Here is a 16,539-nt window from a genome sequence, read left to right as displayed (position 1 = left end):
CTTGCCATCGACTTACAAGTCCACAGTACCAAAAGTAGCTAGCGGCGGGAGAACGGAGGAATGTGGAGGACCAACGCGGGACAGGAAGGCTGCAAGGGGCTGGCAGAAGCAACAGGTAAGTAAAACACTTTGTTTTTTATTACAGTTCCGATTTAAGGCTTTTGGCTGCGCAGGCACAGAATACTCTTGACTATGGGAGCACGATTGAGGAGACTCGGCAACGCATGCACAATAGTCCCGACTGAGCTGAGTTGTGGACTTTACTAGGACTGACAGCGGCAGAACAGAATGGACCAGATGGACACTGAGGAGTTGATGGACCACAGGGACTGGAATAAGCCCCAGGTAAGTATAACTACTCTTCTTCCTCTGATGACAGGCTGTGGAATTAAGGACCACTAGACACCAGGAAACTGTATAGGGGAAAGAGGGGACAACTAGACACCAGTGAACTGTATAGAGGCAGAAGGACCACTAGATTATAGGGAACTGTATAGGGGAGGGTGCACAAGATGCCAGGAAACTTTTATAGGTCAAGGAGGAGGTCCACTAGACACTAGGAAACTGTATAGGAAAGGAAGGTCCACTAAACTTCAGGGAACTGTATGGGGAAGTTGGGCCACTAGAATTCAGGAAACTACATAAGGAAGGGTGGACCCCTAGACTCCATGGAATTGTACAAGGGAGATAAGGGTCCACTTGATGCCAGGGAAATGTATATTGGAGGGAGGAGGTCCACTAGACTCTTCAGGATTGCTGCATTTCTTACTACTTGGAGACACTTGACATTAATTGCCATTGCTCACAATCAAATGATTACCACCATATCTTGCCTAGTGTGCTATATTTGTATGATGCATTTATATCTTCTGCAGCACTTTACAGAGTACAAAGTCATGTCACTGACTGTCCTCAGAGAAACTCACTCTAATCCTACCATAGTCATAGTCTAATGTCCTACCATATTATTATAATATATTTATATAGCACTGACATCTTCTGCAGCCCATTACAGAGTGCACAGTCATGTCACTGACTGTCCTCAGAGGAGCTCACAATGTAATTCTAGCATAGTCATAGTGTAATGTCCTACCATATTATTATAATGTATTTATATAGCACATACATCTCCTGCAGCCCATTACAGAGTACATAGTCATGTCACGAACTGTCCTCAGAGGAGCTCACAATCTTATCCTACCATAGTCCTAGTCTAATGTCCTACCATATTATTATTATGTATTTATATAGCACTGCCATCTTCTGCAGCACTTTACAGAGCACATAGTCATGTCACTGGCTGTCCTCAGAGGAGCTCACAATCTAATTCTACCATAGTCATAGTCTAATGTCCTACCATATTATTATGTATTTATACAGCACTGATATCTCCTGCAGCACATTACAGAGTACATAGTCATGTCACTGTCCTCAGAGGAGCTCACACTCTAATGCCACAGGTGTCGAACTCCAGGCCTGGAGGGCCAGATCCATGCCAGTGTTTAGGATGGACTGAGAAAGAGAGGAATGTGTTCTACCTGATGGACCGCACCTTTCCTGATTCAGACCCATCAATTAATTTGAGCTGAATCAAAAATGTGTGAGGACCTCAGCCCTCGTAGGACCGGTTTGACACCCCTCTAATCCTACCATAGTCATAGTCTAATGTCTTACCATATTATTATTATTATGCATTTATATAGCACTCAAATCTTCTGCAGCACTTTACAGAGTACATAGTCATGTCACTGACTGTCCTCAGAGGAGCTCACAATGTAATCAATTTCATATGTATGGTAACTAGGACATTACTTTATCTATATATATAAAATCAGATGTGTGTATGTATGTGTGTGTGTATGTGTGTGTGTATGTGTGTGTGTATGTGCCGCGATCACTCGAAAACGGCTTGACCGATTTGAACGAAACTTGGTACACAGATCCCTTACTACCTGGGATGATAGGTTCTGGGGGTCTCGCGTCCCCCCTGCACACCTGGGCGGAGCTACAAACACCAAATCAGATTTTACCCATTCATGTCAATGAAAAAAATGTAAAAGGCTGCCATTCTCACAGTAATCTAGCCAGAGTCCCCACACTTGGCACAGTTGGTCACTTGGTGACAGAGGTTACGAATCCAGGAAAAGTGGGAGGAGCATAAAACAGCCAATCAAATTTCAGCCATTCATTTTAAATGGGAAAATGTAAACTGCAACCATTCTTACACTGTTAATCGCAGGGTTCTCAAACTTGCCACAGTTGGTCACTGGGTGAATGCGATTAAGATTCAAGAAAGTGGGTGGAGCCTACAACAGCCAATCAAAATTCACCTATTGATTTTTAAGGGGAATATTTAAACTGCTGCCATTCTTACACTGTTAATGGCAGAGGCTTCACACTTGCTACAGTTGGTCATTGGGTGACTGGGGTCCAAATTCACTAAAGGGGCGGGGCCACCTACAGCCAATCAGATTTCCTTGGTGGATAAACTGCTTCCATTCCCACATTTTTGATGCCAGGAACCTGAAAGCTCACAAACTTGGTCACTGGGTGACTGTGTGTCAAGGTTACAAAAAGTGGGCGGAGCTAAAAACAAATTTCACTGGAAAATATAAACTGCAGCCATTCCTACACTGTTAATGGCAGGGTTCTCAAACTTTGCACAGTTGGTCACTGGGTGATAGAGATTAACTATTTGACATTCCTGGACGTGAAACTCACGTCCAGGAAGCCATGTGCGCTCCTGCGCGTCCACGCGGCCGATCGCGCGCGTGCACGCGCGCTCCCGGCCGGCGGTTTGTTAGCCAGTGAATCAGTGAATCGGGCAACGGTGCCCGATCACTGATTCCTCTCCCCCGCAGAAAAAGCGACAGCTTCTCTCGGAAGCTACGCTTTTTCTGCTTCCTATGTCGCTCTAAGCGTACGTGGTACGCTTAGAGTGACGTCAATGTAAACAACTCATGGCTGCCATCTTGTGGCCAAAAAGTAAACTACATCAAAATGTTAAATAAAAATAAAAATACACATAAATTTACAAAAAAAATACAATTTCAATCCCACCCTCCCAAAAATACCCACATAAAATGTTTAATTAAAAAAAAAAACAAAAAACATTACAATTAAAAAAAAAAAAAACACAAATATTTACCTAAGGGTCTAAACTTTTTAAATATCTATGTAAAGATGAAATATTTCTTTTTTTTTTTTTATTATAAGCTTGTAAATAGTGATGAATGCAAAACGGAAAAAATGCACTTTTATTTCCAAATAAAATATTGTCGCCATACATTGTGATAGGGACATAATTTAAATGGTGTAATAAACGGGACAAATGGGCATATACAATACGTGGGTTTTAATTATGGAGGCATGTATTATTTTAAAACTATAATTGCCGAAAAGTGAGAAATAATGATTTGTTTCCGTTTTCTTCTTATTCTTCCTTTTAAAATGCATTTACAGTAAAGTGGCTCTTCGTAAAATGTACCCCCCAAAGAAAGCCTAATTGGTGGCGGAAAAAACAAGATATAGATCAGTTCATTGTGATAAGTAGTAATAAAGTTATAGGCTAATGAATGGGAGGTGAACATTGTTCGGATGCATGAAGCGAAAAACGACTGAATGCGAACTGGTTAAGATTTTGGAAGGTGGGTGGAGCCTACAAAAGCCAATAAAAATTCACCTTTTGATTTTCAAAGCGAATATTTAAGCTGCTACCATTCTTATACTGTTAATAGCAAATGCCTCAAACCTGATACAGTCAGTCATTGGGTGATTAGGGTTCAAATTCAGAAAGGGGCGGAGCCACAAACAGCCATATTTGTTTATTTTTCAATGGGAATATACAAAGTATTGATACCAAGGACCCCAAAGCTGATAAACTTGATAACTGAGTGACTGTATGTCAAGGTTAGAAAAAGTGGCCGGTGCCAACAACTACATTTTTAACATGGCAGGGTTCCCAAACTTTACACAATTGGCCACTGGGTGACTGGGATGAATATTCAGAAATGTGAGTGGAGCCTACAACAGCCAATCAAAATTGACCTATTGATTTTCAAGGGGAATATTTACATTGCTACCATTCTTACACTGTGAATGGCAGAGGCCTCAAACCTAATACAGTCAGTCATTGGGTGACTGGGGTCCAAATTCACTAAAGGGGTGGAACCACAAACAGCCAATCAGATTTGTTAGATTGATTTCAGCCGTTCACTTATTGGCAGGTTTCTCAAACGTGACACAGTTGGCCACTGGGTGACTGGGACTAATATTCAGGAAAGTGGGTGGAGCCTACAGCAGCCAATCAAAATTTACCTTTTGATTTTCAAGGGGAATATTTACATTGCTGCCATTCATACACTCTTAATGGCAGAGGCCTCAAATTTGGTACAGTCAGTCACTGGGAGACTGGGGTTTAAATTCTGAAGGGAGCGGGCCAAACACAGCCAATCAGATTTGTTTAATTTCAATGGTAAAATGCAACTTATTGATGCCAAGGACCCCAAAGCTCATACACTTGGTCATTGAGTGACTGTATGTTAAGGTTAGAAATAGTGGGCGGAGCAAAAAACAACTAACTTTTTACATTGGAAAATATAAACTGCAGCTTTTCTTACACTGTTAATGGCAGGTTTCTCAAACTTCCCACAGTTGATCACTGGGTGACTGGGATTAATATTCAAAAAAGTAGGTGGAGCCTACAAGAGCCAATCAAAATTCACCTACTGATTTTCAAGGGGAATATTGAGACTGCAGCCATTCTTCCACTGTTAATGGCAGAGGCCTCAAACCTCCTACAGTCGGTTGTTAAGTGTCTGGGGTTCAAATTCAGTAAAGGGGCGGAGCCAAACACAGCCAATCAGATTTCTTTGCTGCATAAACTGCTTCATTAGCAGAATTTTGATGCCAGGAACCCAAAAGCTCACAAACTTGATCACTGAGTGACTGTGTGTCAAAGTTACAAAAACTGGGTGGAGGCTAAAACAGATTTTTCTGGGAAATTGTAAACTGCAGCCTTTCTTCGCTTTTAATGGCAGGGTTCTCAAACTTTGCACAGATGGTTACTGGGTGACTGGGATTAAAATTCAGAAAAGTGGGTGGAGCCTAAAAATGCCAATCAAAAATCACATTTCGCTTTTCAAGGAGAATATTAAAATTGCTGCCATTCTTGCACTGTTAATGGCACAAGCCTCAAACCTGGTGCAGTTGGTAATTGGGTCACTGGGGTTCAAATTCAGAAAAGGGGACAGAGCCACAAACAGTCAATCAGATTTGTTTCATTTCATGGGAAAGTACAAATTATCGATGCCAAGGACCCCAAAGCTCACAAAATTGGTCATTGAGTGACTGTGTGTCAAGGTTACAAAAAGTGGGCGGAACCAAAACCAAATTTCACTGGGAAAGTATAAACTGCAGCCATTCTTACACTGTTAATGGCAGGGTTCTCAAACTTTGCTTAGATAATAATAATTGCAGTATTTGTATAGCGCCTTTCTCCTGTCGGACTCAAAGCGCTTGCGAGGCAGCCACTAGAGCGCACTCAGTAGGCAGTAGCAGTGTTAAGGAGACTTGCCCAAGAAACTCCTTACTGAAATAGGTGCTGGCTTACTGAACAGGCAGAGCCGAGATTTGAACCCAGGTGGTCACTGGGTGACTGAGATTAATATTCAGGGAAGTGGGTGGAGCCTATAATAGACAATCAAAATTCACCTGTTGATTTTCAAGGGGAATATTTAAATTGCTGCCATTTTTACACTGCTAATAGCAGATGCTTCAAACCTGCTACAGTTGATCATTGGGTGACTGGGGTTCAAATGCTGGAGAGGGGGTGAAGCCACAAACAGCCAATCTGATTTGTTTCATTTCATGGGAATATACAAATTATTGATGCCAAGGACCCCAAAGCTCACAAACTTGGTCATAGAGTGTTGGTGCGTTAGGGTTAGAAAGTGGGCGGAGCCAACACCAGTCAAATACATACACAGGCAACACTGAGTCATCAGTGGGTGGAGACAAATACAAATTTCCCTGGGAAAATGTAAACTGCAGCCATTCTTACACTGTTAATGGCAGGGTTCTCAAACTTTGCACAGTTGGTCACTGGGTGACTGAGATTCATATTCAGAAAAGTGGGTGGAGCCTACAAAAGTGAATCAAACTTCACCTATTGCTTTTCAAGGGGAATATTTAATTGCTGCTATTCTTGCACTGTTAATGGCACAGGCCTCAAATCTGGTACAGTTGGTCATTGGGTGACTGGGGTTCAAATTCAGAAAAGGGGGTGGAGCCACAAACAGCCAATCAGATTTTTTTAATTTCAATGCAAATTATTGATACCATAGACCGCAAAGCTCACAAACTTGGTCATTGAGTAATTGTGTGTTAGGGTTAGAAAAAATGGGTGGAGCCAACACCAGCCAAATACATACCCGGGCAACGCCGGGCAATCAGCTAGTATTAATTTATATAAATACTATGCAAAGATTTGCTGGGCAGCGGTGTCTCAATTACAATGCTGCTATGTAAATTTGGCCCTGTCCATGATACCTCACAGCCACGCCCACCTTCTGGTACATGATCACGCCCCTTTTTCAACGCAATCATGGGATGTGTGGGCCCCAGGTTGAAAATTCTCTGGTGGGCCCTCAGGGTCCCAGTCCGACCCTGATTAGGACCATTGTCTCTCATGACACACACAACTTTTTGTGACAGATTCCAATCTTTCAGAGTAGTGGAAATGAAAGTTTCTATTGCAGATGCTGTAGGTAGAAAAAAACAAAGTCTAGTTGTAAAAGTAATACCTTTTATTGGCTAACTGATAAAGTTAAATAATGCAAGCTTTCTGGGATCTAGTCCCCTTCTTCAGGCATATTTCCAGATGTAAGCTGAAGTAAAACACTGATGCAGGTAAATAGTAAACACAAAGATGGCAGTTGTGCTGGTTACTGTTTAGCAGTTAGATGTCAGGTGATCAGCAGGCTGGAGACAGTGAGCTCATGCAAGCAAACATGAAATCTAGCAGGTTTCTGAAGATCATGAAGCCAAGTAAATCATGTTGGATAGTTTCTAGGGAGTGTCTGCAACACCTCAACCAAATAACTGTGTGTGCTAGGGCTCAAAACAAGAGCAATTATATGGTAGAGGAAGAAAGCCCTTAAAAAATAGCACCTCCCACAGCAAAATTTGAAAAAGTATAACAAAAATCTTTATTCAACATTGGGTATATTAATAGTCACAGTACTGATGATTCAATTAAGAATAAAACCATTTAAAAACCAAGCAAATATTCCAACATGATCCCTGCTGCATATGAAACAATCACTCTAAATGCAATATATTGTATAATGACACAATGCTGCTGTCAGATATAAAACCCCACAGTAGGCTCAATATTGAGCCCAACAGGGGGAGAACCCGGGTTCAGTATACAACCTAATGTGATGCAGGACCAATAAACCGCTGTGTACCACCGCTCATCACTTCCTGCAATGCTGCCCACTTGAGTGACATTGCAGGAAGTGACGAGAGGTGGTATGTACGCTGTAACGCGGAAGGAAGAGGTGAGTAATTGCTTCCCCGCCCGCTGCCTGATGTGTGTGCCCACTAGCCACTGCGCAATTAGCTGGAGGGGGAGAGTAGACTGGGGGGACTCATGTGAGGGAGGGGGTTCCGACCCCTCTCCCCACCGCTGTGCCTGCTGCCCCCCTTCCTGGCTGCTACCTCCTCCATGCTACCTGAGGGCAATTATACTACCTGGGAAGGGGGGGGCGGTATCCTCATAAAAAGTTCTCAAAAAGTCTAAAGCCGGCCCTGTCTATATGCTTCAACCACATTTTCTGGCTATATTTTCCCCACACATATAGCGGATTTATTTTGCTGCTATAAGTTTTAGCTATATTTCCCCTCTACTGTATATGTTCTTAACAAAATTACATGGCTATATTTTCCCCACACACATAGCGACTATATTTTGCTGTTATAATTTTCGGCTATATTCTCCCATCAATTGTTCTTCTGTATTCTCTAATAACATTTCATCTATGTGTTCTTAACAAAATTGTGTGGCTATATTTCCCCCACACATATTGCACCAAATTAGTATTTTAGCTAATTAACCTCCTGAGAGGTATGGACGAGGGGATAGCATGGACCAGAGAAATAAAAAAAAAACAAAAAAAACTCTTTGTAGATCATGTAGCTAGCACTTGGCTAGCTACATGCATTGCCCGATTGCCACTGCTCCCCCCCCCCCCCCCCCGATCGGCGGCATTATAAGTACCCCCTGCCGGAGCCCGTGCTGGTGCAACCTCTTCTATCACCACAAGGTGTCGCTATGGCGAGGATTGGGACAGCGCATGACGGCGATGACATCAGACGTCCTGTCCGATCATCGCCATAGTGACAACTGAAACTGAAAGTAGAAGTTATGGCTCTCGTGGAATCCCGGAGCAGTAAATATAGCCGGCGGCGATCGGGGTGGGACACAGCACCGGGGTGATCGGGGGACACATGTAGCTAGTCCAGCGCTAGCTACATGATTTAAAACAAGTTTTTTTTTAAAAATAGCCCTCCCGTGGACGAAAGTCCGCAGCAATTGAATGCCAGGGAGGTTAAAGCAATAGTAAATACTTGGAAATTGTTTAGAACCAATTATCATGTACTATGATTAAATATATATTTGTCACAGGGTACTTGTAATAATGTTTACTATGCTGGGGGGTACTTGGTGAGTACAGGGTTTTAAAAGGGGTACAAACCAATAAAATGTTGAGAAACACTCAGGGCGGGATTTACAGCTCAGGAGCCTATAGGCACATAAACTCTGGTGTACTAAACTCCACCCCTTAACACAGACCACACCCTCCAATGCCACGCCCCTTTTCTTATTTAATAAAACCACACAATGTAATGTAGATATCCAGATAGGTAGGTGGGAGAGGGGGAGATAGCACGGTGGCATAGTGGTTAGCGCTCTCGCCTTGCAGCGCTGGGTCCCTGGTTTGAATCCCAGCCAGATCAGCATCTGCAAGGAGTTTGCATGTTATCCCCGTGTCTGCGTGGGTTTCCTCCGGGCACTTTGGTTTCCTCCCACATCCCAAAAACATACAGATACGTTAATTGGCTCCCCCCTAAAATTGACCCTAGACTACAATACATACACTACACGATACATACATATTGTATACAATGAACAGAGGCGCCAAAAGTATAAGATTAGATTAAATGAGCTTAAAAATCAACTTAAATGGCAAAACTAAAGGAGGAGGCGGTGGTCTTACCTCCCTCAAGCAGACACGACAACAACTGCGATTCAACACCGCTGACAGAGGCGCTTAACTTGAATCCTTGTGCAGATTGTTTGATACTCCTCCCTATATTGCCTGATGAAGCGGGGTTGAACCTGCGAAACGCTTGCATTTCTTTTTGGAGTTCCTAATAAATGTGTTTGACTGTCTGAATCGCAGTCGTTGTCGTGTCTGCTTGAGGGAGGTAAGACCACCGCTTCCTTCTTCAATTTTGCCATTTAAGTTGCTTTTTAAGCTCATTTAATCTAATCTTATACTTTTGGCGCCTCTGTTCATTGTATACAATTTTGAGTCCACCCTTGGTGGAGGGTTGCTACCCTTTCTTCCTGTCTACAGAGAGCGACTTCTTAATCCTGAGTGGGGTCAGGACAATCTCCCCACCTGCCTTTACAGTGGTGACCCTGACTTGTGAGTATTTAGCAATACAAATTTATTGCCACCTTGTCCAGTACGAATTACACTTTTGGGGCTCTTGGTGTTCCCTGTTTTTACGATACATACATAGACATAGGACTCTGGTAGGGATTAATATTGTGAGCTCCATTGAAAGACAGTTAGTAACTAGACTATATACTATGTACAGCGCTGCGGAAGATGTCAGTGGGCATAGAAAGAAGTCAGTGGGAATAGTTAGGTGCAGGGGCGTAACTAGAAATCACTGGGCCCCCCTGCGAAAATTTGGACGGGCCCCCCAATAGGAGCCAAATACTCATAATGGGGCAGCGTTTCACCATAAAATAATCATAATGCTGCAATGTTTCACCTTAAAATAATGGTAATGTGTGCAGAATGTCACCATGAAATAATCATAATGCTGCAATGTTTCACCAGAAAATAAATGCAATGTGGGCATCATTTCACCAGAAAATAATCGCAAGGGCTACCAGGGCTACGGGAAGATGGCGCCCAAAGCCCTGTACTGGAGACACAAATAGTCTCCAGTGCAGGGCTTCGGAACGCCATCTTCCTGTAGCGCTGCTCTGCTTCCCGGAAGAGTCCCGCAGGCTCAGGTGAGCTGCGGGTAGCTGGGAAAAAAACTGGTGCGGTGTCTACTAGACGCCGTGGCCAGTTCAAAACCTTAGGGGTCCCTCAAACGGGCGGCAGCGCTCCCCCGCACATGGCTCTTTTGCTGATGGTAAAGAGAGCACATGCAGAGAGCAGTCAGTGGAAGGGTTAAAGCGGACCTGAACACAGAACTTCCGCTCTGCTCTAAAAGATACACAACAGCATCAGGGCTGTGAAGTTGGAGTCGAGGAGTTGGAGCAATTTTAGGAACCTGGAGTCGAAGGTTTCATAAACTGAGGAGTTGGTGTCGAAAGATTTTTGTACTAAATCCAAAGCCCTGAAAAGCATAATAACCTTTAAAGATTCATTACAGCTGATACAAATCCTGCAATAAATCTGCATTGTGTCTACTTCCTTCTTTCATGGAAGCAGACATAGGCTTAACATCCTGTGCTTTCAAATGATGCTTAAAGGAGTCATCAAACAGATAATGCTACCCCCAGTACTACTTACAGGGCTTCCTCCAGACCCTCACAGCCGCTATGTCCCTCGTCGCAGCTCCGTGCTTCGCTGCTGGCTCCCCGTCCCTGACGGTGCCTTGCCAGCGTCCTCTACTGTGCCACTGTCAATCACCTCCACATGGTCCGGAGCGTACTGCGCAGGTGCAAATCTACTGAGCCTGCGCGGTACACCCCGGACCACGTGGAGGTGAATGACAGTGGCGCTTGCACAAGTGCAGTAGAGCATGACCTGGAGGTCTGGGACCAGCGATGGAGAGTAGAGCTGCGGTGAGGGACATAGCGGCTGTGAGGGGCTAGAGGAAGCCCCGGGTAAGTAGTACTGGGGGTAGCATTATCTGTTTGATGACTCCTTTAACTGCAGTGACAGTCAGGTGACACGGAAGGTAATAACAGCTTGTGATTAGACACAGATTAGTGTAAATTAGACTAAACTCTCTAATTAATACATACCGTGCACTTCTACATGTTTTCCTTCTGTCCTGTGCACGAGTTCAGATCCAGGCAGCTCTCCTAGGAGTCGTAGGGGGCGGAGCCGCAGAAACTTCAAGTCCCTCTGCTCCTAACTATGCTGTGCGGCTCCAGATAGCGGCTGAGGGGAACTTGGTGCAGAAGAAGGCCATGCAGAGGAGACCGAATGGGATCCGGAGGAGCCGCAGCCACTCAACCCCCTCGGCGGTAACAGAGACGATGCTCACTCCTCCATGCATTCCAGGCAGCTAACGTCACTCTTGAGCAGTGCCCCCTGCGTCCGCTCCATGGTTACACACAGTGTGACATGGAGAAGATGCAGGGGGTGCTGCTGAGGAGTGACATCAGCGCTGGGTCTGGAACGCAGTAACCTTCATTTTACATGCATCGCTATTATTATTATTATTTAGTATTTATATAGCGCTGACATATTACGCAGCGCTGTACAGTGTATATATATATATATATATATATATATATATATATATATCTTGTCACTAACTGTCCCTCAAAGGAGCTCACAATCTAATCCCTACCATTGCCATATGTCTATATTATGTAGTGTAAGTACTGTGGTCTAGGGCCAATTTTTTTAGGGGGTGCCAATTAACTTATCTGTATGTTTTTGGAATGTGGGAGGAAACCGGAGTGCCCGGAGGAAACCCACGCAGACATGGAGAGAACATACAACCTCTTTGCAGATAGTGCCCTGGCTGGGATTCGAACCAGGGACCCAGCGCTGCAAGGCGAGAGAGCTTACCACTATGCCACTGTGCTGCCCTATGCCAAGGATGGAGCCGCTGCCTGCTGCACTGCCATATTTTTTTAACAAAGGGAGGGAGGGAGGAAGAGAAAGAGGCACATTGGGTGTGCAGTGTTATGCCCACCCCTCACAAACAGCTCTGCCCCTAGGCACGTACCTAAAGTGTCTAATGGTAAATCCGGCCTTGGAAACACTGGTCTATTGCACCAAATACTGGTTACATCCTTCAAAAATTGCGGCTACAACAATATCACTTAACTAGTAGACCCAGCCCGTTTAAAAACGGGCTCGGCCGCCGCCGCCTGTGCGCATGCGCGCACACGCTGCTTACGCAACCACCGCGCGATGAGCTCGCGCCCAACGCTGGCGCGCCCGCACCCGCCTACCTTGCTCGCTCGCACCCGCCCACCTCGCTCACCCGCACCCACCCACCTCGCTCCACCCGCACCCGCCCACCTTGCTCGCCCATCCAGCTCCCTGCGTAGATGCGCAGTAACAAAAATCCTGGGACACAGGGACAAAACTGCTGGACGCAGCGACAGTCAGCTTTTATTAGGTAAGATAACATGGTTAAGGTTAGGTACCACATCTGGCGCCCTTTATAAACAAAATCACAATTATCATCTATATCAAGGTACCCTTTTATAACCAAATTCACATTATCCACTACATCCAGTGCCCTTTATAAACAAAATCATGTTTATCAGTTAAATCAGCACCCTTTATAAATGAAATCCCATTTATCAGCTACATCCAGTGCCCTTTTATAAATGACATCACTTTTATCGGCTATATTCGGCACCCTTTATAAACAAAATCACATTTATCGGCTACATCCAGTGCCTGTTTATAAACGAAATCACTTTTATCGGCTATATCGTGCACTCTTTTATAACCAAGTTCACATTTATTGGCTGTCTTCCAGACACCCTTTTCAAATGAATGCCTTTTTTTTACCCTATAGACTTCAGTGCCTTTTGGTTTTAAAGTAGAAGTAGAGATCTCACGGATAGAAAAGGTTCTGATCTCTAAAAACAAGTGGCAGTCACTTCAAGTTTGTGGAAATGTCATAAATATTAGGATCATACCAATGCGCGTAGTGTCACCTTTATAAATACAACCCACAGTCTACTTTTTATGAATATGATATTGATAATAATTACAATAACATTGTCACTATCATAATCATCATCATAATCCATCTTAATCCAAAAACAAGAAAATGCTCCACAATAAAAACTGTTGGCTGTCAGTGTATACTACCTCAATATTATTATCCCACGTTTATGTTTCAGACTTTACAGTATTCCAATCATTAGATATCCATGAGATAAATTACAGCTACTGTTTTCCTTAACATTTTAGTCAGCATTGTGTATCTTTGTAAAGCTTTATTTCTACAGTAAACCTGTTAAATCAAGGCTTTGGCACGTAAGTTCTGTCTCTTTTCTCCTGCTTAAAGAAAAGGAGATGTATTTCCTGTTTGGGTGCTTCATCTTGCTGACAGTCCTGAGAAAATATGCTCTAGCCAGCAGCCTTACATTAAATTTGGATACTCAAGCTCCAAATAGTGGCATCAATCCCAGTTTGTCAGGGTCTGTTGTCCAGAGATCAGCACCAGCCAAGACTCCATGAGACCCCATTATAACAGTATGAAAACTCTGACTTATTCATACAATTAAATAGTGTTTGGTGGCAGGCGGTGAGGTAGAAAGCCAGGCTGTTGACCCTAGAAATAAGTCCTGACATTTTTAGAAGCTGATATACATTCAGCTCTCTGGTGGTTTGTATAAAGACCCACAGTCTTCTCTAGACAAAGCTGAAAATTGTCAGACTCTATTGAGACATCAAGTGCATTAAAGACATGTCCATATTGATACATGCTTTTAAGGAGTGAAGTCTCAGGTTGGATCTAGCCTCACATATATTGCTTTGTTTCATTAAGTTCTTAAAGAAAGCAGTTACAAAGTTATTTCACGGAGTGATAGATGAACCATTTCAATGCAGTGATGCAGATGTTTTTGTTTTTGTGATTTTTTAAGAGTCGAACTGCTTATCATTACATACCACATGCTTTTGAATATACTATTAGTTTTTTTTTTCTGGAACAGCATTGGACATATGTACTTTTTCCGTCTTGGAACCTTTGCTTAAAAGAGCTATAAGGGCAAAAGTGACAAAATAAGAACTACTGTGCCTGCACAGTCAGCTCTGGTCCACGTGGCGGTGATTAACAGCCCCGCTCGCAGGAGGTCGGCCTGACGTCATGACGCCAGGGAGCTGCGGCAAACGGCTGCGGGCAGAGCTGCGTCGAGGGACATGCTGGGAGCTTGGGGCTGGAGGAAGCCCCGGGTAAGTGCGCTTATTTTGTTACTTTTGCCTTGATAACTACTTTCAGTGTGTGTGTATGTGTACGTATATATGTACGTATGTATATATGTATGTATGTATATATATATATATATATATATATATATATATATATATATATATATATATATATATATATATATATATATATATATATATATACACTCTCTCTCTCTCTCTTTCTCTCTCTCTCTCTCTCTCCATATATATATATATATATATATATATATATATATTTTATTTTATTTTTTATTTTATTTTTTATTTATTTATTTATGAATAATTCTGTTTCCTCATAAAGTCACTTTTTAAAGAGCAATTATCCTTCTGTTAAAGTGAAAGCAGACCTTTCTAGATAATTTCTATATATTGTAATAATGAAGGCAAACGTTATTTAAAGAGAACCTGAACTGAAAATTAAAAGTCAAAATAAACATATACACATCATACTTACCTCCTGTGTAGTTTACGCATCTCATCTCTTTCTCCTCTCCTGCATCCTGTTTGTCCACTGTGACTGTGGGATTTTCTTTTCTCCATTTTGAAAATGGCCATTACCCCATAACAGCTTCCTGATCAGCACACTGTTAAACTGTAGCATCGCCCACATAGGCCATTATTATTATTATTTATTATTATTATTATTTAGTATTTATATAGCGCCGACATATTACGCAGCGCTGTACAGTGTATATATATATCTTGTCACTAACTGTCCCTCAAAGGAGCTCACAATCTAATCCCTACCATTGCCATATGTCTATATTATGTAGTGTAAGTACTGTAGTAGTCTAGGGCCAATTTTTTAGGGGAAGCCAATTAACTTATCCGTATGTTTTTGGAATGTGGGAGGAAACCGGAGTGCCCGGAGGAAACCCACGCAGGCACGGAGAGAACATACAAACTCTTTGCAGATAGTGCCCTGGCTGGGATTCGAACCAGGGACCCAGCGCTGCAAGGCGAGAGAGCTAACCATTACGCCACCGTGCTGCCCATTACGCCACCGTGCTGCCCATAGGGAAACATGGACATTACCTTGCACATTCAGTTTTAACTGACAGAAGCAGATATATGACTGATAGCAACTGGTATATTTCAGTTCTGACAATCTTGTCAGAACTGGAAGGCATCACAGTAAGAAGAGAATGGTGAGCTTCTGAGAGAAACTGATGGTGAGTTAAGTATGTCATTATAATTTGCAGCTACATCATGTGTTTATTTGAAAATAATTTTACTCAGTTTAGGTTCCCATTAAGCTTTCAAGTGTCAAGAACATTGAGAGCAGCATGAAGTGCAGTGGTGACACAGGTGAGTTAACTCTTTTCTCTTGCCTGGGCCCTCACGTAGAGATGGCTGGAATTTCAGATTTTGGGTTCATGAAATGCGAACGCAAACTTTCGCAAAAGTTTGAGTTCGTGCAAACCAGGCAAACCACCATAGACTTCAATGGGCAGGCAAATTTTAAAACATTCAGGGACTATTTCTGGTCACAAAAGTGATGGAAAAGTTGTTTCAAGGGGTCTAACACCTGGAGGGGGGCATACCGGAGTGGGATACATGCCAAAAGTCCCTCAGAAAATTACGTTTTTGACACAGAGTAGGGTTACAATCCCTAAAGTGCAGAAATCACATTGCATTGCTAAATGGGAGTCATAAAGTACTTTAAAACATCTTGTGTGTATACATCGATCAGGTAGTGTAAGCAGAGTACAGTTTGGGTATCGCCTTTTTGGAAAAATAATTGCGGCTTGGTATCTTGACTGCGGTGTCCCAATCACCACAAATTTTTGGAAGGCCTCAGAGTCCACCAGCTTGTATGGTATAAGCTGGCGGACTAACAGTTCCGACAAGCCAGCTGTCAGACGCCGGGCAAGGGGGTGATTTGCAGACATTGGCTTCTTCTGCTCAAATATTTCCTTAACGGACATCAGACTGCTGTGGGAAGAGGAGCAGGAACTGCTCAAGGTAAGAGGTGGAGGATAAAGCGGCTGAAGAAGCTGCACCTGGAGGAGGAAGAGGAGGCGGAGGGTGGCTTTGCCTTTGTGTGCTGCTTTTCCTCATGTGCTCCTCCCATTGGTGTTTGTGATGGGACATTAAGTGCCTT

The sequence above is a fragment of the Hyperolius riggenbachi genome, chromosome 2 (assembly GCF_040937935.1).
Source record: "Hyperolius riggenbachi isolate aHypRig1 chromosome 2, aHypRig1.pri, whole genome shotgun sequence".
In the NCBI taxonomy this organism is placed as follows: Eukaryota; Metazoa; Chordata; class Amphibia; order Anura; family Hyperoliidae; genus Hyperolius; species Hyperolius riggenbachi.
Note: the sequence above shows the minus strand (reverse complement) of the source record.